The sequence below is a fragment of the Euprymna scolopes genome, chromosome 35 (assembly GCF_053919585.1).
Source record: "Euprymna scolopes isolate OS-2025 chromosome 35, ASM5391958v1, whole genome shotgun sequence".
Lineage (NCBI taxonomy): Eukaryota > Metazoa > Mollusca > Cephalopoda > Sepiida > Sepiolidae > Euprymna > Euprymna scolopes.
This window is the reverse complement of record NC_136516.1, coordinates 49,783,677-49,808,676: the sequence shown is the minus strand read 5'-3', so window position 1 is coordinate 49,808,676 and position 25,000 is coordinate 49,783,677.

Sequence of the window (25,000 nt, the reverse complement as noted above, 5' to 3'; positions counted from 1 at the left end):
CTTTTCCCCTTCCCCCTCCCTTCACTCCTCACATTAAAAATCGGCCTTGTGCCTAATTTGCTCGGTGGGGGAGCAAATAAATACCATCTGTTCCGGCAGATACTGCAAGCTATGACTAGCAAAGACCAGCTATGACTAGCAAAGACCAGATGTGGGGGCAACCCCACATGCCTGACCTTTAACCAGCTCCCATTTCCCACCTCTCGGGAGCTGGTCCCCTTTTCCCCTTCCCCCTCCCTTCACTCCTAACATTAAAAATCGGCCTTGTGCTTAATTTGCTCGGTGGGGGAGCAAATAAATACCATCTGTTCCGGCAGATACTGCAAGCTATGACTAGCAAAGACCAGCTATAACTAGCAAAGACCAGATGTGGGGGCAACCCCATATGCCTGACCTTTAACCAGCTCCCATTTCCCACCTCTCGGGAGCTGGTCCCCTTTTCCCCTTTTCCCCTCCCTTCACTCCTCACATTAAAAATCGGCCTTGTGCCTAATTTGCTCGGTGGGGGAGCAAATAAATACCATCTGTTCCGGCAGATACTGCAAGCTATGATTGGCAAAGACCAGCTATGACTAGCAAAGACCAGATGTGGGGGCAGCCCCACATGCTTGACCTTTAACCAGCTCCCATTTCCCACCTCTCGGGAGCTGGCCCCCTTTTCCCCTTCCCCCTCCCTTCACTCCTCACATTAAAAATCGGCCTTGTGCCTAATTTTCTCGGTAGGGGAGCAAATAAATACCATCTGTTCCGGCAGATACTGCAAGCTATGACTAGCAAAGACCAGCTATGACTAGCAAAGACCAGATGTGGGGGCAACCCCACATGCCTGACCTTTAACCAGCTCCCATTTCCCACCTCTCGGGAGTTGGCCCCCTTTTCCCCTTCCCCCTCCCTCCACTCCTCACATTAAAAATCGGCCTTGTGCCTTATTTGCTCGGTGGGGGAGCAAATAAATACCATCTGTTCCGGCAGATACTGCAAGCTATGACTAGCAAAGACCAGCTATGACTAGCAAAGACCAGATGTGGGGGCAACCCCACATGCCTGACCTTTAACCAGCTCCCATTTCCCACCTCTCGGTGGCTGGTCCCCTTTTCCCCTTCCCCCTCCCTTAACTCCTCACAATAAAAATCGGCCTTGTGCCTAATTTGCTCGGTGGAGGAGCAAATAAATACCATCTGTTCCGGCAGATACTGCAAGCTATGACTAGCAAAGACCAGCTATGACTAGCAAAGACCAGATGTGGGGGCAACCCCACATGCCTGACCTTTAACCAGATCACATTTCCCACCTCTCGGGAGCTGGCCCCCTTTGTCCCTTCCCCCTCCCTTCACTCCTCACATTAAAAATCGGCCTTGTGCCTAATTTGCTCGGTGGGGGAGCAAATAAATACCATCTGTTCCGGCAGATACTGCAAGCTATGACTAGCAAAGGCCAGCTATGACTAGCAAAGACCAGATGTGGGGGCAACCCCACATGCCTTACCTTTAACCAGCTCCCATTTCCCACCTCTCGGGAGCTGGTCCCCTTTTCCCCTTCCCCCTCCCTTCACTCCTCACATTAAAACTCGGCCTTGTGCCTAATTTGCTCGGTGGGGGAGCAAATAAATACCATCTGTTCCGGCAGATACTGCAAGCTATGACTAGCAAAGACCAGCTATGACTAGCAAAGACCAGATGTGGGGGCAGCTCCACATGCTTGACCTTTAACCAGCTCCCATTTCCCACCTCTCGGGAGCTGGCCCCCTTTTCCCCTTCCCCCTCCCTTCACTCCTCACATTAAAAATCGGCCTTGTGCCTAATTTGCTCGGTGGGGGAGCAAATAAATACCATCTGTTCCGGCAGATACTGCACTTAAGATAATTTGTACCAGTCAATGGAGGGGAAACCCTCTATACTGGGACAATTATTATTTTTGGTAACCAGAGTGCCCCCTTTTTGCCTACTTTTGAGGGAGCTGGTTTTTACCTCACATTAAAAACGGCATAGTGCCTAATTTGCTCAGTGGGGGAGCAAATAAATACCATCTGTTCCGGCAGATACTGCAAGCTATGACTAGCAAAGACCAGCTATGACTAGCAAAGACCAGATGTGGGGGCAACCCCACATGCCTGACCTTTAACCAGCTCCCATTTCCCACCTCTCGGGAGCTGATCCCCTTTTCCCCTTCCCCCTCCCTTCACTCCTAACATTAAAAATCGGCCTTGTGCCTTATTTGCTCGGTGGGGGAGCAAATAAATACCATCTGTTCCGGCAGATACTGCAAGCTATGACTAGCAAAGACCAGCTATGACTAGCAAAGACCAGATGTGGGGGCAACCCCACATGCCTGACCTTTAACCAGCTCCCATTTCCCACCTCTCGGGAGCTTGTCCCCATTTCCCCTTCCCCCTCCCTTAACTGCTCACAATAAAAATCGGCCTTGTAACTAATTTTCTCGGTGGGGGAGCAAATAAATACCATCTGTTCCGGCAGATGCTGCAAGCTATGACTAGCAAAGACCAGCTATGACTAGCAAAGATCAGATGTGGGGGCAACCTCACATGCCTGACCTTTAACCAGCTCCCATTTCCCACCTCTCGGGAGCTGGTCCCCTTTTCCCCTTCCCCCTCCCTTAACTCCTCACAATAAAAATCGACCTTGTGCCTAATTTGCTACGTGGGGGAGCAAATAAATACCATCTGTTCCGGCAGATACTGCCAGCTATGACTAGCAAAGACCAGCTATGACTAGCAAAGACAAGATGTGGGGGCAACCCCACATGCCTGACCTTTAACCAGCTCCCATTTCTCACATCTCGGGAGCTGGCCCCCTTTTCCCCTTTCCCCCTCCCTTAACTCCTAACATTAAAAATCGGCCTTGTGCCTAATTTGCTCGGTGGGGGAGCAAATAAATACCATCTGTTCCGGCAGATACTGCAAGCTATGACTAGCAAAGACCAGCTATGACTAGCAAAGACCAGATGTGGGGGCAACCCCACATGCCTGACCTTTAACCAGCTCCCATTTCCCACCTCTCGGGAGCTGGTCCCCTTTTCCCCTTCCCCCTCCCTTCACTCCTCACATTAAAAATCGGCCTTGAGCCTAATTTTCTCGGTGGGGGAGCAAATAAATACCATCTGTTCCGGCAGATACTGCAAGCTATGACAAGCAAAGACTAGCTATGACTAGCAAAGACCAGATGTGGAGGAAACCCCACATGCTTGACCTTTAACCAGCTCCAATTTCCGGTCTCTCGGGAGCTGGTCCCCTTTTCCCCTTCCCCCTCCCTTCACTCCTCACATATAAACTCGGCCTTGTGCCTAATTTGCTCGGTTGGGGAGCAAATAAATACCATCTGTTCCGGCAGATACTGAAAGCTATGACTAGCAAAGACCAGCTATGACAAGCAATGACCAGATGTGGAGGCAACCCCACATGCCTGACCTTTAACCAGCTCCCATTTCCCACCTCTCGGGAGCTGTTCCCCTTTTCCCCTTCCCCCTCCCTTCACTCCTAACATTAAAAATCTGCCTTGTGCCTTATTTGCTCGGTAGGGGAGCAAATAAATACCATCTGTTCCGGCAGATACTGCAAGCTATGACTAGCAAAGACCAGCTATGACTAGCAAAGACCAGATGTGGGGGCAACCCCACATGCCTGAACTTTAACCAGCTCCCATTTCCCACCTCTGGGGAGCTGGTCCCCTTTTCCCCTTCCCCCTCCCTTAACTCCTCACAATAAAAATCGGCCTTGTGCCTAATTTTCTCGGTGGGGGAGCAAATAAATACCATCTGTTCCGGCAGATACTGCAAGCTATGACTAGCAAAGACCAGCTATGACTAGCAAAGACCAGATGTGGGGGCAACCCCACATGCCTGACCTTTAACCAGCTCCCATTTCCCACCTCTCGGGAGCTGGTCCCCTTTTCCCCTTTCCCCTTCCCTTCACTCCTCACATTAAAAATCGGCCTTGTGCCTAATTTGCTCGGTGGGGCAGCAAATAAATACCATCTGTTCCGGCAGATACTGCAAGCTATGACTAGCAAAGACCAGCTATGACTAGCAAAGACCAGATGTGGGGGCAGCCCCACATGCTTGACCTTTAACCAGCTCCAATTTCCCACCTCTCGGGAGCTGGCCCCCTTTTCCCCTTCCCCCTCCCTTCACTCCTCACATTAAAAATCGGCCTTGTGCCTAATTTGCTCGGTGGGGGAGCAAATAAATACCATCTGTTCCGGCAGATACTGCACTTAAGATTATTTGTACCAGTCAATGGAGGGGAAACCCTCTATACTGGGACAATTATTATTTTTGGTAACCAGAGTGCTCCTTTTTGCCTATTTTAGGGGAGCTGGTTTTTACCTCACATTAAAAACGGCCTTGCGCTTTATTTGCTCAGTGGGGGAGCAAATAAACACCATCAAAATGTAGTATCTGTTCCGGCAGATGCTGCACTTAAGATAATTTGTACCAGTCAATGGAGGGGAACCCCTCTATACTGGGACAATTATTATTTTTGGTAACCAGAGTGCTCCTTTTTGCCTATTTTAGGGGAGCTGGTTTTTACCTCACATTAAAAACGGCATAGTGACTAATTTGCTCAGTGGGGGAGCAAATAAATACCATCTGTTCACGCAGATTCTGCCAGCTATTACTAGCAAAGACCAGCTATGACTAGCAAAGACCAGATGTGGGGGCAACCCCACATGCCTGACCTTTAACCAGCTCCCATTTCCCACCTCTCGGGAGCTGGTCCCATTTTCCCCTTCCCCCTCCCTTAACTCCTCACATTAAAAATCGGCCTTGTGCCTAATTTGCTCGGTGGGGGAACAAATAAATACCATCTGTTCCGGCAGATACTGCAAGCTATGACTAGCAAAGACCAGCTATGACTAGCAAAGACCAGATGTGGGGGCAACCCCACATGCCTGACCTTTAACCAGCTCCCATTTCCCACCTCTCGGGAGCTGGTCCCCTTTTCCCCTTCCCCTCCCTTAACTCCTCACATTAAAAATCGGCCTTGAGCCTACTTTTCTCGGTGGGGGAGCAAATTAATACCATCTGTTCCGGCAGATACTGCAAGCTATGACTAGCAAAGACTAGCTATGACTAGCAAAGACCAGATGTGGGGGCAACCCCACATGCTTGACCTTTAACCAGCTCCAATTTCCCGTCTCTCGGGAGCTGGTCCCCTTTTCCCCTTCCCCCTCCCTTCTCTCCTCACATATAAACTCGGCCTTGTGCCTTATTTGCTCGGTGGGGGAGCAAATAAATACCATCTATTCCGGCAGATACTGCAAGCTATGACTAGCAAAGACCAGCTATGACTAGCAAAGACCAGATGTTGGGGCAACCCAACATGCCTGACCTTTAACCAGCTCCTATTTCCCACCTCTCGGGAGCTGGTCCCCTTTTCCCCTTCCCCCTCCCTTAACTCCTCACAATAAAAATCGGCCTTGTGCCTAATTTTCTCGGTGGGGGAGAAAATAAATACCATCTGTTCCGGCAGATACTGCAAACTATGACTAGCAAAGACCAGCTATGACTAGCAAAGACCAGATGTGGGGGCAACCCCACATGCCTGACCTTTAACCAGCTCCCATTTCCCACCTCTCGGGAGCTGGTCCCCTTTTCCCCTTCCCCTTCCCTTTCACTCCTCACATTAAAAATCGGCCTTGTGCCTAATTTGCTCGATGGGGGAGCAAATAAATACCATCTGTTCCGGCAGATACTGCAAGCTATGACTAGCAAAGACCAGCTATGACTAGCAAATACCAGATGTGGGGTTAGCCCCACATGCTTGACCTTTAACCAGCTCCAATTTCCCACCTCTCGGGAGCTGGTCCCCTTTTCCCCTTCCTCTTCCCTTCACTCCTCACATTAAAAATCGGCCTTGTGCCTAATTTGCTCGATGGGGGAGCAAATAAATACCATCTGTTCCGGCAGATACTGCAAGCTATGACTAGCAAAGACCAGCTATGACTAGCAAAGACAAGATGTGGGGGCAGCCCCACATGCTTGACCTTTAACCAGCTCCAATTTCCATCCTCTCGGGAGCTGGCCCCCTTTTCCCCTTCCCCCTCCCTTAACTCCTCACAATAAAAATCGGCCTTGTGCCTAATTTTCTCGGTGGGGGAGCAAATAAATACCATCTGTCCCGGCAGATACTGCAAGCTATGACTAGCAAAGACCAGCTATGACTAGCAAAGACCAGATGTGGGGGCAACCCCACATGCCTGACCTTTAACCAGCTCCCATTTCCCACCTCTCGGGAGCTGGTCCCCTTTTCCCCTTCCCCTTCCCTTCACTCCTCACATTAAAAATCGGCCTTGTGCCTAATTTGCTCGGTGGGGGAGCAAATAAATACCATCTGTTCCGGCAGATACTGCAAGCTATGACTAGCAAAGACCAGCTATGACTAGCAAAGACCAGATGTGGGGGCAGCCCCACATGCTTGACCTTTAACCAGCTCCAATTTCCTACCTCTCGGGAGCTGGCCCCCTTTTCCCCTTCCCCCTCCCTTCACTCCTCACATTAAAAATCGGCCTTGTGCCTAATTTGCTCGGTGGGGGAGCAAATAAATACCATCTGTTCCGGCAGATACTGCAATCTATGACTAGCAAAGACCAGCTATGACTAGCAAAGACCAGATGTGGGGGCAACCCCACATGCCTGACCTTTAACCAGCTCCCATTTCCCACCTCTCCGGAGCTGGTCCCCTTTCCCCCTTCCCCCTCCCTTCACTCCTCACATTAAAAATCGGCCTTGTGCCTAATTTTCTCGGTGGGGGAGCAAATAAATACCATCTGTTCCGGCAGATACTGCAAGCTATGACTAGCAAAGACCAGCTATGACTAGCAAAGACCAGATGTGGGGGCAACCCCACATGCCTGACCTTTAACCAGCTCCCATTTCCCACCGCTCGGGAGCTGGTCTGCTTTTCCCCTTCCCCCTCCCTTTACTCCTTACAATAAAAATCGGCCTTGTGCCTAATTTGCTCGGTGGGGGAGCAAATAAATACCATCTGTTCCGGCAGATACTGCAAGCTATGACTAGCAAAGACCAGCTATGAGTAGCAAAGACAAGATGTGGGGGCAACCCCACATGCCTGACCTTTAACCAGCTCCCATTTCCCACCTCTCGGGAGCTGGTCCCCTTTTCCCCTTCCCCCTCCCTTAACTCCTCACAATAAAAATCGACCTTGTGCCTAATTTGCTCGGTGGGGGAGCAAATAAATACCATCTGTTCCGGCAGATACTGCCAGCTATGACTAGCAAAGACCAGCTATGACTAGCAAGACCAGATGTGGAGGCAACCCCACATGCCTGACCTTTAACCAGCTCCCATTTCCCACCTCTCGGGAGCTGGCCCCCTTTTCCCCTTCCCCCTCCCTTAACTCCTAACATTAAAAATCGGCCTTGTGCCTAATTTGCTCGGTGGGGGAGCAAATAAATACCATCTGTTCCGGCAGATACTGCAAGCTATGACTAGCAAAGACCAGCTATAACTAGCAAAGACCAGATGTGGGGGCAACCCCACATGCCTGACCTTTAACCAGCTCCCATTTCCCACCTCTCGGGAGCTGGTCCCCTTTTCCCCTTCCCCCTCCCTTCACTCCTCACATTAAAAATCGGCCTTGAGCCTAATTTTCTCGGTGGGGGAGCAAATAAATACCATCTGTTCCGGCAGATACTGCAAGCTATGACTAGCAAAGACTAGCTATGACTAGCAAAGACCAGATGTGGGGGCAACCTCACATGCTTGACCTTTAACCAGCTCCAATTTCCCGTCTCTCGGGAGCTGGTCCCCTTTTCCCCTTCCCCCTCCCTTCACTCCTCACATTAAAAATCGGCCTTGTGCCTAATTTGCTCGGTGGGGGAGCAAATAAATACCATCTGTTCCGGCAGATACTGCAAGCTATGACTAGCAAAGACCAGCTATGACTAGCAAAGACCAGATGTGGGGGCAGCCCCACATGCTTGACCTTTAACCAGCTCCAATTTCCCACCTCTCGGGAGCTGGCCCCCTTTTCCCCTTCCCCCTCCCTTCACTCCTCACATTAAAAATCGGCCTTGTGCCTAATTTTCTCGGTGGGGGAGCAAATAAATACCATCTGTTCCGGCAGATACTGCAAGCTATGACTAGCAAAGACCAGCTATGACTAGCAAAGACCAGATGTGGGGGCAACCCCACATGCCTGACCTTTAACAAGCTCCCATTTCCCAACTCTCGGGAGCTGGTCCCCTTTTCCCCTTCCCCCTCCCTTAACTCCTACCAATAAAAATCGGCCTTGTGCCTAATTTACTCGGTTGGGGAGCAAATAAATACCATCTGTTCCGGCAGATACTGCAAGCTATGACTAGCAAAGACCAGCTATGACTAGCAAAGACCAGATGTGGGGGCAACCCCACATGCCTGACCTTTAACCAGCTCCCATTTCCCACCTCTCGGGAGCTGGTCCCCTTTTCCCCTTCCCCTTCCCTTCACTCCTCACATTAAAAATCGGCCTTGTGCCTAATTTGCTCGGTGGGGGAGCAAATAAATACCATCTGTTCCGGCAGATACTGCAAGCTATGACTAGCAAAGACCAGCTATGACTAGCAAAGACCAGATGTTGGGCAGACCCACATGCTTGACCTTTAACCAGCTCCCATTTCCCACCTCTCGGGAGCTGGCCCCCTTTTCCCCTTCCCCCTCCCTTCACTCCTCACATTAAAAATCGGCCTTGTGCCTAATTTGCTCGGTGGGGGAGCAAATAAATACCATCTGTTCCGGCAGATACTGCAAGCTATGACTAGCAAAGACCAGCTATGACTAGCAAAGACCAGATGTGGGGGCAACCCCACATTCCTGACCTTTAACCAGCTCCCATTTCCCACCTCTCCGGAGCTGGTCCCCTTTCCCCCTTCCCCCTCCCTTCACTCCTCACATTAAAAATCGGCCTTGTGCCTAATTTTCTCGGTGGGGGAGCAAATAAATACCATCTGTTCCGGCAGATACTGCAAGCTATGACTAGCAAAGACCAGCTATGACTAGCAAAAACCAGATGTGGGGGCAACCCCACATGCCTGACCTTTAATCAGCTCCCATTTCCCACCTCTCGGGAGCTGGTCCCCTTTTCCCCTTCCCCCTCCCTTGACTCCTCACAATAAAAATCGACCTTGTGCCTAATTTGCTCGGTGGGGGAGCAAATAAATACCATCTGTTCCGGCAGATACTGCCAGCTATGACTAGCAAAGACCAGCTATGACTAGCAAAGACCAGATGTGGGGGCAACCCCACATGCCTGACCTTTAACCAGCTCCAATTTCCCGTCTCTCGGGAGCTGGCCCCCTTTTCCCCTTCCCCCTCCCTTAACTCCTAACATTAAAAATCGGCCTTGTGCCTAATTTGCTCGCTGGGGGAGCAAATAAATACCATCTGTTCCGGCAGATACTGCAAGCTATGACTAGCAAAGACCAGCTATGACTAGCAAAGACCAGATGTGGGGGCAACCCCACATGCCTGACCTTTAACCAGCTCCCATATCCCACCTCTCGGGAGCTGGTCCCCTTTTCCCCTTCCCCCTCCCTTCACTCCTCACATTAAAAATCGGCCTTGTGCCTAATTTGCTCGGTAGGGGAGCAAATAAATACTATCTGTTCCGGCAGATACTGCAAGCTATGACTAGCAAAGACTAGCTATGACTAGCAAAGACCAGATGTGGGGGCAACCCCACATGCTTGACCTTTAACCAGCTCCAATTTCCCGTCTCTCGGGAGCTGGTCCCCTTTTCCCCTTCCCCCTCCCTTCACTCCTCACATATAAACTCGGCCTTGTGCCTAATTTGCTCGGTGGGGGAGCAAATAAATACCATCTGTTCCGGCAGATACTGCAAGCTATGACTAGCAAAGACCAGCTATGACTAGCAAAGACCAGATGTGGAGGCAACCCCACAGTCCTGACCTTTTACCAGCTCCCATTTCCCACCTCTCGGGAGCTGGTCCCCTTTTCCCCTTTCCCCTCCCTTCACTCCTAACATTAAAAATCGGCCTTGTGCCTTATTTGCTCGGTTGGGGAGCAAATAAATACCATCTGTTCCGGCAGATACTGCAAGCTATTACTAGCAAAGACCAGCTATGACTAGCAAAGACCAGATGTGGGGGCAACCCCACATGCCTGTACTTTAACCAGCTCCCATTTCCCACCTCTCGGGAGCTGGTCCCCTTTTCCCCTTCCCCCTCCCTTAACTGCTCACAATAAAAATCGGCCTTGTGCCTAATTTTCTCGGTGGGGGAGCAAATAAATACCATCTGTTCCGGCAGATACTGCAAGCTATGACTAGCAAAGACCAGCTATGACTAGCAAAGACCAGATGTGGGGGCAACCCCACATGCCTGACCTTTAACCAGCTCCCATTTCCCACCTCTCGGGAGCTGGTCCCCTTTTCCCTTTCCCCTTCCCTTCACTCCTCACAATTAAAATCGGCCTTGTGCCTTATTTGCTCGGTGGGGGAGCAAATAAATACCATCTGTTCCGGCAGATACTGCAAGCTATGACTAGCAAAGACCAGCTATGACTAGCAAAGACCAGATGTGGGGGCAGACCCACATGCTTGACCTTTAACCAGCTCCAATTTCCCACCCCTCGGGAGCTGGCCCCCTTTTCCCCTTCCCCCTCCCTTCACTCCTCACATTAAAAATCGGCCTTGTGCCTAATTTGCTCGGTGGGGGAGCAAATAAATACCATCTGTTCCGGCAGATACTGCAAGCTATGACTAGCAAAGACCAGCTATGACTAGCAAAGACCAGATGTGGGGGCAACCCCACATGCCTGACCTTTAACCAGCTCCCATTTCCCACCTCTCCGGAGCTGGTCCCCTTTCCACCTTCCCCCTCCCTTCACTCCTCACATTAAAAATTTGCCTTGTGCCTAATTTTCTCGGTGGGGGAGCAAATAAATACCATCTGTTCCGGCAGATACTGCAAGCTATGACTAGCAAAGACCAGCTATGACTAGCAAAGACCAGATGTGGGGGCAACCCCATATGCCTGACCGTTAACCAGCTCCCATTTCCCACCGCTCGGGAGCTGGTCTGCTTTTCCCCTTCCCCCTCCCTTAACTCCTTACAATAAAAATCGGCCTTGTGCCTAATTTGCTCGGTGAGGTAGCAAATAAATACCATCTGTTCCGGCAGATACTGCAAGCTATGACTAGCAAAGATCAGCTATGACTAGCAAAGACCAGATGTGGGGGCAGCCCCACATGCCTGACCTTTAACCAGCTCCCATTTCCCACCTCTCGGGAGCTGGCCCCCTTTTCCCCCTCCCCCTCCCTTCACTCCTCACAATAAAAATCGGCCTTGTGCCTAATTTGCTCGGTGGGGGAGCAAATAAATACCATCTGTTCCGGCAGATACTGCAAGCTATGACTAGCAAAGACCAGCTATGACTAGCAAAGACCAGATGTGGGGGCAACCCCACATGCCTGACCTTTAACCAGCTCCAATTTCCCACCTCTCGGGAGCTGGTCCCCTTTTCCCCTTCCCCCTCCCTTCACTCCTCACATTAAAAATCGGCCTTGTGCCTAATTTGCTCGGTGGGGGAGCAAATAAATACCATCTGTTCCGGCAGATACTGCAAGCTATGACTAGAAAGACCAGCTATGACTAGCAAAGACCAGATGTGGGGGCAACCCCACATGCCTGACCTTTAACCAGCTCCCATTTCCGACCTCTCGGGAGCTGGTCCCCTTTTCCCCTGCCCCCTCCCTTAACTCCTCACAATAAAAATCGGCCTTGTGCCTAATTTGCTCGGTGGGGGAGCAAATAAATACCATCTGTTCCGGCAGATACTGCAAGCTATGACTAGCAAAGACCAGCTATGACTAGCAAAGACCAGATGTGGGGGCAACCCCACATGCCTGACCTTTAACCAGCTCCCATTTCCCACCTCTCGGGAGCTGGCCCCCTTTTCCCCTTCCCCCTCCCTTCACTCCTCACATTAAAAATCGGCCTTGTGCCTAATTTGCTCGGTGGGGGAGCAAATAAATACCATCTGTTCCGGCAGATACTGCAAGCTATGACTAGCAAAGACCAGCTATGACTAGCAAAGACCAGATGTGGGGGCAACCCCACATGCCTGACCTTTAACCAGCTCCCATTTCCCACCTCTCGGGAGCTGCTCCCCTTTTCCCCTTCCCCCTCCCTTCACTCCTACCAATAAAAATCGGCCTTGTGCCTAATTTGCTCGGTGGGGGAGCAAATAAATACCATCTGTTCCGGCAGATACTGCAAGCTATGACTAACAAAGACCAGCTATGACTAGCAAAGACCAGATGTGGGGGCAACCCCACATGCCTGACCTTTAACCAGCTCCCATTTCCGACCTCTCGGGAGCTGGTCCCCTTTTCCCCTTCCCCCTCCCTTCACTCCTCACATTAAAAATCGGCCTTGTGCCTAATTTGCTCGGTGGGGGAGCAAATAAATACCATCTGTTCCGGCAGATACTGCTAGCTATGACAAGCAAAGACCAGCTATGACTAGCAAAGACCAGATGTGGGGGCAACCCCACATGCCTGACCTTTAACCAGCTCCCATTTCCCACCTCTCGGGAGCTGGTCCCCTTTTCCCCTTCCCCCTCCCTTAACTCCTCACAATAAAAATCGGCCTTGTGCCTAATTTGCTCGGTGGGGGAGCAAATAAATACCATCTGTTCCGTCAGATACTGCAAGCTATGACTAGCAAAGACCAGCTATGACTAGCAAAGACCAGATGTGGGGGCAACCCCACATGCCTGACCTTTAACCAGCTCCCATTTCCCACCGCTCGGGAGCTGGTCCCCTTTTCCCCTTCCCCCTCCCTTAACTCCTCACAATAAAATCGGCCTTGTGCCTAATTAGCTCGGTGGGGGAGCAAATAAATACCATCTGTTCCGCCAGATACTGCAAGCTATGACTAGCAAAGACCAGCTATGACTAGCAAAGACCAGACGTGGGGGCAACCCCACATGCCTGACCTTTAACCAGCTCCCATTTCCCACCTCTCGGGAGCTGGCCCTCTTTTCCCCTTCCCCCTCCCTTCACTCCTCACATAAAAAATCGGCCTTGTGCCTAATTTGCTCGGTTGGGGAGCAAATAAATACCATCTGTTCCGGCAGATACTGCAAGCTATGACTAGCAAAGACCAGCTATGACTAGCAAAGACCAGATGTGGGGGCAACCCCACATGCCTGACCTTTAACCAGCTCCCATTTCCCACCTCTCGGGAGCTGGCCCCCTTTTCCCCTTCCCCCTCCCTTCACTCCTCACATTAAAAATCGGTCTTGTGCCTAATTTGCTCGGTGGGGGAGCAAATAAATACCATCTGTTCCGCCAGATACTGCAAGCTATGACTAGCAAAGACCAGCTATGACTAGCAAAGACCAGATGTGGGGGCAACCCCACATGCCTGACCTTTAACCAGCTCCCATATCCCACCTCTCGGGAGCTGGTCCCCTTTTCCCCTTCCCCCTCCCTTCACTCCTCACATTAAAAATCGGCCTTGAGCCTAATTTTCTCGGTTGGGGAGCAAATAAATACCATCTGTTCCGGCAGATACTGCAAGCTATGACTAGCAAAGACTAGCTATGACTAGCAAAGACCAGATGTGGGGGCAACCCCACATGCCTGACCTTTAACCAGCTCCCATTTCCCACCTCTCGGGAGCTGGTCCCCTTTTCCCATTCCCCCTTCCTTCACTCCTAACATTAAAAATCGGCCTTGTGCCTTATTTGCTCGGTTGGGGAGCAAATAAATACCATCTGTTCCGGCAGATACTGCAAGCTATTACTAGCAAAGACCAGCTATGACTAGCAAAGACCAGATGTGGGGGCAACCCCACATGCCTGTACTTTAACCAGCTCCCATTTCCCACCTCTCGGGAGCTGGTCCCCTTTTCCCCTTCCCCCTCCCTTAACTGCTCTCAATAAAAATCGGCCTTGTGCCTAATTTGCTCGGTTGGGGAGCAAATAAATACCATCTGTTCCGGCAGATACTGCAAGCTATGACTAGCAAAGACCAGCTATGACTAGCAAAGACCAGATGTGGGGGCAACCCCACATGCCTGACCTTTAACCAGCTCCCATTTCCCACCTCTCGGGAGCTGGTCCCCTTTTCCCCTTCCCCTTCCCTTCACTCCTCACATTAAAAATCGGCCTTGTGCCTAATTTGCTCGGTGGGGGAGCAAATAAATACCATCTGTTCCGGCAGATACTGCAAGCTATGACTAGCAAAGACCAGCTATGACTAGCAAAGACCAGATGTGGGGGCAGACCCACATGCTTGACCTTTAACCAGCTCCCATTTCCCACCCCTCGGGAGCTGGCCCCCTTTTCCCCTTCCCCCTCCCTTCACTCCTCACATTAAAAATCGGCCTTGTGCCTAATTTGCTCGGTGGGGGAGCAAATAAATACCATCTGTTCCGGCAGATACTGCAAGCTATGACTAGCAAAGACCAGCTATGACTAGCAAAGACCAGATTTGGGGGCAACCCCACATGCCTGACCTTTAACCAGCTCCCATTTCCCACCTCTCGGGAGCTGGTCCCCTTTCCCCCTTCCCCCTCCCTTCACTCCTCACATTAAAAATCGGCCTTGTGCCTAATTTTCTCGGTGGGGGAGCAAATAAATACCATCTGTTCCGGCAGATACTGCAAGCTATGACTAGCAAAGACCAGCTATGACTAGCAAAGACTAGATGTGGGGGCAACCCCACATGCCTGACCGTTAACCAGCTCCCATTTCCCACCGCTCGGGAGCTGGTCTGCTTTTCCCCTTCCCCCTCCCTTAACTCCTTACAATAAAAATCGGCCTTGCGCCTAATTTGCTCGGTGGGGTAGCAAATAAATACCATCTGTTCCGGCAGATACTGCAAGCTATGACTAGCAAAGATCAGCTATGACTAGCAAAGACCAGATGTGTGGGCAGCCCCACATGCCTGACCTTTAACCAGCTCCCATTTCCCACCACTCGGGAGCTGGCCCCCTTTTCCCCCTCCCCCTCCCTTCACTCCTCACATTAAAAATCGGCCTTGTGCCTAATTTGCTCGGTGGGGGAGCAAATAAATACCATCTGTTCCGGCAGATACTGCAAGCTATGACTAGCAAAGACCAGCTATGACTAGCAAAGACCAGATGTGGGGGCAACCCCACATGCCTGACCTTTAACCAGCTCCTATTTCCCACCACTCGGGAGCTGGTCCCCTTTTCCCCTTCCCCCTCCCTTCACTCCTCACATAAAAAATCGGCCTTGTGCCTAATTTGCTCGGTAGGGGAGCAAATAAATACCATCTGTTCCGGCAGATACTGCAAGCTATGACTAGAAAGACCAGCTATGACTAGCAAAGACCAGATGTGGGGGCAACCCCACATGCCTGACCTTTAACCAGCTCCCATTTCCCACCTCTCGGGAGCTGGTCCCCTTTTCCCCTTCCCCCTCCCTTAACTCCTCACAATAAAAATCGGCCTTGTGCCTAATTTGCTCGGTGGGGGAGCAAATAAATACCATCTGTTCCGGCAGATACTGCAAGCTATGACTAGCAAAGACCAGCTATGACTAGCAAAGACCAGATGTGGGGGCAACCCCACATGCCTGACCTTTAACCAGCTCCCATTTCCCACCTCTCGGGAGCTGGCCCCCTTTTCCCCTTCCCCCTCCATTTACTCCTCACATTAAAAATCGTCCTTGTGCCTAATTTGCTCGGTGGGGGAGCAAATAAATACCATCTGTTCCCGCAGATACTGCAAGCTATGACTAGCAAAGACCAGCTATGACTAGCAAAGACCAGATGTGGGGGCAACCCCACATGCCTGACCTTTAACCAGCTCCCATTTCCCACCTCTCGGGAGCTGGTCCCCTTTTCCCCTTCCCCCTCCCTTAACTCCTACCAATAAAAATCGGCCTTGTGCCTAATTTGCTCGGTGGGGGAGCAAATAAATACCATCTGTTCCGGCAGATACTGCAAGCTATGACTAGCAAAGACCAGCTATGACTAGCAAAGACCAGATGTGGGGGCAACCCCACATGCCTGACCTTTTACCAGCTCCCATTTCCGACCTCTCGGGAGCTGGTCTCCTTTTCCCCTTCCCCCTCCCTTCACTCCTCACATTAAAAATCGGCCTTGTGCCTAATTTGCTCGGTTGGGGAGCAAATAAATACCATCTGTTCCGGCAGATACTGCAAGCTATGACTAGCAAAGACCAGCTATGACTAGCAAAGACCAGATGTGGGGGCAACCCCACATGCCTGACCTTTAACCAGCTCCCATTTCCCACCTCTCGGGAGCTGGCCCCCTTTTCCCCTTCCCCCTCCCTTAACTCCTCACAATAAAAATCGGCCTTGTGCCTAATTTGCTCGGTGGGGGAGCAAATAAATACCATCTGTTCCGGCAGATACTGCAAGCTATGACTAGCAAAGACCAGCTATGACTAGCAAAGACCAGATGTGGGGGCAACCCCACATGCCTGACCTTTAACCAGCTCCCATTTCCCACCTCTCGGGAGCTGGTCCCCTTTTCCCCTTCCCCCTCCCTTCACTCCTCACATTAAAAATCGGCCTTGTGCCTAATTTGCTCGGTGGGGGAGCAAATAAATACCATCTGTTCCGGCAGATACTGCAAGCTATGACTAGCAAAGACCAGCTATGACTAGCAAAGACCAGATGTGGGGGCAACCCCACATGCCTGACCTTTAACCAGCTCCCATTTCCCACCTCTCGGGAGCTGGTCCCCTTTTCCCCTTCCCCCTCCCTTAACTCCTCACAATAAAAATCGGCCTTGTGCCTAATTTGCTCGGTGGGGGAGCAAATAAATACCATCTGTTCCGGCAGATACTGCAAGCTATGACTAACAAAGACCAGCTATGACTAGCAAAGACCAGATGTGGGGGCAACCCCACATGCCTGTACTTTAACCAGCTCCCATTTCCGACCTCTCGGGAGCTGGTCCCCTTTTCCCCTTCCCCCTCCCTTCACTCCTCACATTAAAAATCGGCCTTGTGCCTAATTTGCTTGGTGGGGGAGCAAATAAATACCATCTGTTCCGGCAGATACTGCAAGCTATGACTAGCAAAGACCAGCTATGACTAGCAAAGACCAGATGTGGGGGCAACCCCACATGCCTGACCTTTAACCAGCTCCCATTTCCATCCTCTGGGGAGCTGGTCCCCTTTTCCCCTTCCCCCTCCCTTAACTCCTACCAATAAAAATCGGCCTTGTGCCTAATTTGCTCGGTGGGGGAGCAAATAAATACCATCTGTTCCGGCAGATACTGCAAGCTATGACTAACAAAGACCAGCTATGACTAGCAAAGACCAGATGTGGGGGCAACCCCACATGCCTGACCTTTAACCAGCTCCCATTTCCGACCTCTCGGGAGCTGGTCCCCTTTTCCCCTTCCCCCTCCCTTCACTCCTCACATTAAAAATCGGCCTTGTGCCTAATTTGCTCGGTTGGGGAGCAAATAAATACCATCTGTTCCCGCAGATACTGCAAGCTATGACTAGCAAAGACCAGCTATGACTAGCAAAGACCAGATGTGGGGGCAACCCCACATGCCTGACCTTTAACCAGCTCCCATTTCCCACCTCTCGGGAGCTGGCCCCCTTTTCCCCTTCCCCCTCCCTTAACTCCTCACAATAAAAATCGGCCTTGTGCCTAATTTGCTCGGTGGGGGAGCAAATAAATACCATCTGTTCCGGCAGATACTGCAAGCTATGACTAGCAAAGACCAGCTATGACTAGCAAAGACCAGATGTGGGGGCAACCCCACATGCCTGACCTTTAACCAGCTCCCATTTCCCACCTCTCGGGAGCTGGTCCCCTTTTCCCCTTCCCCCTCCCTTCACTCCTCATATAAAAAATCGGCCTTGTGCCTAATTTGCTCGGTGGGGGAGCAAATAAATACCATCTGTTCCGGCAGATACTGCAAACTATGACTAGCAAAGACCAGCTATGACTAGCAAAGACCAGATGTGGGGGCAACCCCACATGCCTGACCTTTAACCAGCTCCCATTTCCCACCTCTCGGGAGCTGGTCCCCTTTTCCCCTTCCCCCTCCCTTAACTCCTCACAATAAAAATCGGCCTTGTGCCTAATTTGCTCGGTGGGGGAGCAAATAAATACCATCTGTTCCGGCAGATACTGCAAGCTATGACTAGCAAAGACCAGCTATGACTAGCAAAGACCAGATGTGGGGGCAACCCCACACGCCTGACCTTTAACCAGCTCCCAGTTCCCACCTCTCGGGAGCTGGTCCCCTTTTCCTCTTCCCCCTCCCTTAACTCCTCACAATAAAAATCGGCCTTGTGCCTAATTTGCTCGGTGGGGGAGCAAATAAATACCATCTGTTCCGGCAGATACTGCAAGCTATGACTAGCAAAGACCAGCTATGACTAGCAAAGACCAGATGTGGGGGCAACCCCACATGCCTGACCTTTAACCAGCTCCCATTTCCCACCTCTCGGGAGCTGCCCCCATTTTTCCCCTTCCCCCTCCCTTCACTCCTCACATTAAAAATCGGTCTTGTGCCTAATTTGCTCGGTGGGGGAGAAAATAAATACCATCTGTTCCGCCAGATACTGCAAGCTATGACTAGCAAAGACCAGCTATGACTAGCAAAGACCAGATGTGGGGGCAACCCCACATGCCTGACCTTTAACCAGCTCCCATTTCCCACCTCTCGGGAGCTGGCCCCCTTTTCCCTTTCCCCTCCCTTCACTCCTCACAGTAAAAATCGCCCTTGGGGGTAATTTGCTCGGTTGGGGAGCAAATAAATACCATCTGTTCCGGCAGATACTGCAAGCTATGACTAGCAAAGACCAGCTATGACTAGCAAAGACCAGATGTGGGGGCAACCCCACATGCTTGACCTTTAACCAGCTCCAATTTCCCACCTCTTGGGAGCTGGCCTCCTTTTCCCCTTCCCCCTCCCTTCACTCCTCACATCAAAAATCGGCCTTGTGCCTAATTGGCTCGGTGGGGGAGCAAATAAATACCATCTGTTCCGGCAGATACTGCAAGCTATGACTAGCAAAGGCCAGCTATGACTAGCAAAGACCAGATGTGGGGGCAACCCCACATGCCTGACCTTTAACTAGCTCCCATTTCCCACCTCTCGGGAGCTGGTCCCCTTTTCCCCTTCCCCCTCCCTTCACTCCTCACATTTAAAATCGGCCTTGTGCCTAATTTTCTCGGTGGGGGAGCAAATAAATACCATCTGTTCCGGCAGATACTGCAAGCTATGACTAGCAAAGACCAGCTATGACTAGCAAAGACCAGATGTGGGGGCAACCCCACATGCTTGACCTTTAACCAGCTCCCATTTCCCACCTCTCGGGAGCTGGTCCCCTTTTCCCCATTCCCCCTCCCTTCACTCCTCACATTAAAACTCGGCCTTGTGCCTAATTTGCTCGGTGGGGGAGCAAATAAATACCATCTGTTCCGGCAGATACTGCGAGCACGGACAATATATGGGGGAACCCCCACATATAAGACCTTGGTCAATGTAGGGGCAACCCTTCATACCAATTGTCACTATCCAGCTCCCCTACTTCCCGGGGAGTTGGTCCTCATTTCCCCTTCACTCCTCACTTTCAAAAACGGTCTTGTGCCTCTTTGCTCAGAAGGGGAGCAAATAAATACCTCAAAGTGTAGTATCTGTTCCGGCAGATACTGCAAGTAAACACCATATGTTGGGGCGATCCCACATATAAGACCTTGGTCAATGAAGGAGCAACCCTTCATACCAATTGTCACTATCCAGCTCCCCTACTCCCCGGGGAGTTTGTCCCCATTTCGCCTTCACTCCCAACTTTAAAAATCGGCCTTGTGCCTAATTTGCTCAGTGGGGGAGCAAATAAATGCCTCAAAGTGTAGTATCTGTTCTGAAGATGTTGCACTTAAGATAATTTATACCAGTCAATGGAGGGGAAACCGTCTATACTGGGACAATTCTTATTTTTGGTAACCAGAGTGCCCCCTTTTTGCCTACCTTTAGGGGAGCTGGTTTTTACCTCACATTAAAAACGTCCTTGTGCCTAATTTGCTTTGGTGGGGAAGCAAATAAATACATTATCTCATTATATATATGTATATATATATATATATATATATATGTATATATATATATATATATATATATATATATATATATATATATATCGACCGGCTTGAATCGTTACACCCTGGACTGATGGTTCCCGAACATTATGAAACCCTAGTGTCTGTAGGTACTTAATAATTCTCATAGTAAATAATTATGCCAGACCCTTTGTTTGTTAACGTTGAGCACTTTAAGTTTAAATAAATCAGTCACTTTAGCTTTATGAGCAGATCATGATATGATAATGATTAGATCACTCTGGCAGACATTAAAAACATTTTAAAATAAATGTGTAAACTCCAACGATATTTCTCGCGGTTGATGGTGGCCGAATGAATTTTTTCCTTGCTAATGGAGTCAGAGATGGTTTCGTTTCCGGGTTCGAATCTCTCGACTGGCGTTAATGCTTACACCCTGCACTGATGATTGACGAACGGAGGAACCGCTAGTGTCTGTAAGTATTTAATAATTATTATAGTAAATATTTATATATATATATATATATATTTAAAGAATTTTTGGTGCCTGAGTTAAGTTCCTATGGGCTCGAAAACAGCTAGGCCAATTATTATGAAATTTATCAAGAAGGTACTTTATTTAAATGGCAATATTTGAAAATGGGTTTTCAATTGGAATATATTCGATAAGAATCGATAATCGAAATAATTTGATGAAAGAAGAAGCAGATGATTTGTAGCAACGTTAACACCTTACACAGCCTAATTTCACAATTGCATTTTACAAGTTTTATCCCTACAGAAGTCGAAAGGTGTGGTATATGAAATCAATATTAGGTTTTTCGATATGACAGGGGCACGTTCGAAATGGTTATTTCTGTTTAGAGCTGAGTTGAAGAAAGATACTTGATTTTTATATTTACATTTTAATGCAAACAACTATATATTGATATAATGTTATAAATCGACAGTAGGTTCTCTACAGTGCACTGTAGACTACATTGAATTGTGGATTCACTGCAGGGAGAAATGTTAAGCTATCTCCCAATGCACTGCATTAGGTCCCCAGGTTGAGCAAACAGTCAATCTGGATCGAAAAATGTGCAATTTCACTGATTTCAATGTCAGAAAATAGGAGTACGAAACATTCGTTGATCATCATTCAATCCAGGGCAACTGTTTGTCTCCCTGCTAATAGGGCATATTTAAAGTTTTAAACGGGGTTCGGCTCCCTTACGCTTAGAGGTCCCTTAGAGATTTTAGATCATTTCATTCTCCTCCTAGAAAATGTAAAATGATGCAAATGATTTAATTTGATATCAAGTGTATATATTTGAAGCGTTAAAAACGATATGCATTCCTACATATTTTAATGGTTCACTTGGAGATTGAAGAACACTTTCACAGTCATCCTGACACTTTATACATTAGAACACACTTTTAGATTTTATTTAAAGAAGGCACATAAACATTACACAAACATACACACAGGCATTGAAATTTATATAAAGACAGAGATCATATATGCCTATATTATTTATCCTTTTCTGATATTCCCTATGGGTTGGGAGATCGATGTTCAAATCTCGCTTCAATCATACCGAATACTTAAAAAGTGTCCTTCATGCCCGCATGCTAAACACTCAGCATTATAAGAAGAGAATGAAGGTCAAGTTAAGTAAAACTGGAAATTGCGTTACGTCCTCTAAAATACCTTGGTGTAGCAGCAAAGGAAAAAGGAGCATTTGGGTCGCCATCGACTACAGTCGGCAACTCAGCTTTAATATTACATTTATCTATATTTGATTTATAAGTTAGAAGTAAATCGCATATAGAGTTCGCATTATAAAAAAATATATATGACTAATATTGGAAGTTATATTAATAAAGTGGCATCTTATATTTCACGTTTTTTAACAACTGATCATTTCAGAATCATATTTCTGTCGCAGGTCTGTTTTCCTTTCTGTTTATTATTCCGAGACCGAGGGAAACTCAACAAATTCACGCGTCTATTACTCGAGAAAAAATATGAGAAAAAATTAGCGTATTTATTTGTCAACAAAGAAGCTGTCATACGGAACAATCGAAGTAAGATAATGTTCATTTGACAGATGACATTAAACAATTTTGCGAAAACTTCGCCGCCGAATATTAAATTAAAATGAGCAGAAATCGAATTATTAATTTCTATGCATATTCTCAAGTACTGTCCCTGATTTTTTTTGTTTGCTAAATATGTTCTACTTCAAACCATTATTTGTCATCTATAGTGGTTCACAGTTGTATGTATGCGATTTTATATATTTTCACCCATATATATATATATATATATAATTTTATTTTGTTTATTTTTACCCATATATATATGTATGCAAATAAATAATTTTATTTTATTTATTTTTACAATATCTCTCCCCCTCTCTCTCTCTCTCTCTCTATATATATATATATATATATATATATATATATATATATAAATATATATATATATATATATATTATATCTTTTTATATACCAACGTACTTTCTTTTATAGATTTTTACCCATATATATATATATATATATATATATATATATATATATATATAATTGTAAAGAAGTGAACCATCGCGTAAATTCAATCGACTAAAATAAGATGGAAAACGGGGTGAGGAAAAGGAAAAAAAGGGATAAGTTACATGCAACAAATGTACAATTCAGTAAAATAAATAAGTCGATTAAAAACAAGATCGTTTAAATACACCCGAAGTGATTTTCGTTCAGACTAACTTTTCAAGTGTATAAGTCTGAAAATTATTATTTTTTAGAATATTTGGTAGTGGTATGGAGTAAGAGCGGAGAGGAGGTTAAAAAAAAAAACTGTGACTACCCAAATAATTCTAATTGAAGCCGGAGGTTTCTCTGCTTGCACAAAGTAGGGGGGCTGGCAATGATGGCAAGTGTTTCGAGGACAGACAGGTGGAACTTTGTACGTCCTCGGTACAAAACAGAAAAACACTCCGGAGAGGACGCAAAACCGCACTTCTTTTTATCGACCAAGTGTTGGCCGATGGACGATTCTATCAATTGAGACTTTCTGGTGGTAGGTTGATGGTCTCGGATGAAGCGGGGAACATGTTGGGCGATTCTGACGTGAAGTCGCTGAGTCGTCTTAACTATATAGACGGCACCACACCGACATCGAAATTTATAAATGATATTACTTGTTTGAGAGATAGGCAAGACATCCTTACGAAATGAGGGAAAGGCGGATTTTGTGGAAAAAGCAATACGGAGCGATAGAGCACCAACATTAGAAGACACCAGAGAGGAAATCTTATCGCCAATAAAAAAAGTTAGTCTGAACGAAAAGCGCTTCGGGTGTATTTTAACGATCTTGTTTTTAATCGACTTCTTTATTTTATTGAATTGTACATTTTTAGATGTAACTTGCCCCATTTTTCCCCTTTTCCTATCCCCGTTTTCCATCTTATTTTAGTCGATTAAATTTACGCGATGGTTCACTTCTTTATAATTATTCTAAAATTTTGCCAATCAAATATAGTTATATATATATATATATATATATATATATATATATATATATATATATATATATATCAAAAACCCCAAATCTACATGAATCTATTTACAGCCATAACTCAACTACCAGATTAAATAATGACACCAACTTAAACCAATCTACCGATCAATTACAAATCAACCCACCATATCCAGCACCAGACCTAACGGAAAATAATCACAATAAACAAGAGGCAATATATTTTGGCTCCACATCTGGCCTAATAAAACATAGAATTTCAACGCACAAATATTCTTTTAAAAATAACTCTCTGTCAAACCAAACTACTCTATCCAACTATATTTGACAACTCAAAAATAGCAATATTTCTTTCAAGATGAAATGGCGAGTAATTGAATCTTGCAAACCATATAAACCAGGAGATAAATTCTGTGCACTATGTACAAAAGAGACCCTAAAAATTTTGAAATATGAAGATATAAAAAATGCAACCACCCTATTAAATTCAAGACAGGAACTAATCTTCACATGCAGTCATAAACGTTGGTTTAAATTTAATAAATATAAACCACCTTAAATCTTTAAAAATTACTTATTAGTAAAAATAGATTACAATTTTTTTATTATTCTGTAATAAATTAAGTTAGACTAATTATCCCCCTTACACCCTTTAATTAAAAAAAACATGACTAATTATCTCTCTTACATTATTCAATTATACAAATAACATTAACCTACAATTTCTTTCGAAATATAAACCGTGGCGTCTTTAAATCAAAAGTATGCTAACGGAAATAAATTATTGCACGGATGTTCTGCTTAGAATTTATCATTTAATAAGCTGAAAAGCTTTAGCAAACATCTATATGAGTACTTTAACCATAGTTCCTGATTTCAAAAGGCGAAAAATTAAAAGGTAAATATTTGTACCTATATTTTTATGTATATATTTGTATATCTATGTATATGTATATATGTGTCTAATTTTTCATATATATGCATGTATATATTTGTGTATGTATGTATGTATGTATGTATACTATAGTACTTAAACCAAATTTATATTTTACTCAATTTATTTCTATCTCTAACCCATATTAATTTTCTTATCAAGTTTAAATCCATACCTTTATTTAAATTTTTTCCAGATAAATCTGCCTTACTTTTAATGCTAGGTTTATTTATGGTGTATTTTACATTTAATAAAAACCCTTCACAATATTTGCTGAGGATGAAACCTTGTTTGTTAAAAAACTGTATGTGATAATTATTGTACGTAACTTGATGTCTACCACAATAAAAACACTGTTTTCCGAAACGATCGTACAAATAATTGATGTTGTTGTTGTTCCTTTTTATGAAACGGATTTTTAATTTAATTATAATTTGATTTTTAAATTATCAATCACATTACTATATATATAT